Raw genomic sequence first — 1,403 nt, 5'->3', positions numbered from 1 at the left:
ACATCATGTAATAACACAGGAACAGTAACCAAAAAGAAAAAAAAAAAAAAAAACAAGAAAACCCGCAATATCTGGGGATAAGGCACTAAGAGAAAAAAGGTGGAGAAGGAGAATAATGAAGAGAAAAAATGGGAAAAATGCAAAAATAAAAACAAGGAACAGGGTTAACCACGAGAAAAAAGGGGGAAGAAAAAAATTTCAACCAGGAACAAGGAAAAGAAAAAAAGCTGAAAACTAGGACCTGGGAAGGGAAGAATAAGAATAATAGTAAAAAGGACAGAAGTATTAATAATAATAGTTGTTTTAAAACAGACAAATACAAGCAAACTTATCACCAGAAAAAAGGAGGCAAAAAAGAAAATAAATAAAAATAAAAAAAGAGAGGAAAAACAAAATCGGTGGAGGACAGGACAGGGCACCCAGGCTCCATCTGAGTACACAGACTGTGATGGAGTTCCTGCGGACCCAGAAGGTAGGTAGGAGTGGGGGATGGCTGCACCTCCGTTCACCAAGCAGGTGTGGGGTATAAAAGTAACAACAGGAATGTCGCACCTTTTCAGTTTTTCAGGTCTGGAGTGTCCTTGGGGTTGCTGGCAAGCAGAACCTGTTCTAAATCCCCTAATCTGAGAGAGTGCTGTCTCTTTAAATATCCAAAATTGTGAAGCCACTTGTAAACATTCAAAATGGCAGCACCCTCCGGACAGGCAAAAGTCCACAGCTCAGCCCGGGTTTCTCTTCACCTTCTCTGTTTATTCCCCAGCCACCAGAGCAGTCCTCCGTGCAGTCCCTAGCTAGCAGGGTTGATTTTTAGGTCAATTCTTTGGTCCTACCATCACTCAGGACTCTCCAAGCTGTCTGTGCTGTGCCATCAGGATCGCTCAGGATCGCTGCCAGACCGCAGCTCTGTCTGTCTCCTTTTTTGGTATTTTCATGCAGATCCTTCTGCTAGTTGGGGTTTAGTTCACTTCTATATCCTTCCCTTCAAGGCTCAGGGGTCCAGGATTGTCTTCTGTGTCTGTGTTAATTGGTTTCCCTTTTCTTTGTTGAAGAGGGTCTGTGCAGTCATTCTGCCTAGTCCACCATCTTACTCCAGACCTCCCATTTCCTAAATATTTTTTTTTTTACTACATTTTACTATTATCTATGTTTTTGACATTATTTATGTCTATTGTCTCTATAGTACATGTTACTGGCTTGAAATTGGCTATGGTGGGAAGTATTTACACATGCAAAGTGGCAAACATTACAAAGCTGGCTCTTTCTTCCCCCCTTTTGAGAGCTGGTTGTTAAAGTTTTATCAGTATACTATTGCTCACATGATTTTTATGATGATATATGGGAGCTCTGGTGGCGTAGTGCCTAAGGCACCTGACTGCTAACCAGAAGGCTGGCAGTTCAAACCC

Source organism: Orycteropus afer, unplaced genomic scaffold (genome assembly GCF_000298275.1).
Source record: "Orycteropus afer afer isolate SDZICR_OR568_19922 unplaced genomic scaffold, OryAfe1.0 scaffold00111, whole genome shotgun sequence".
In the NCBI taxonomy this organism is placed as follows: domain Eukaryota; kingdom Metazoa; phylum Chordata; class Mammalia; order Tubulidentata; family Orycteropodidae; genus Orycteropus; species Orycteropus afer.
Note: the sequence above shows the minus strand (reverse complement) of the source record.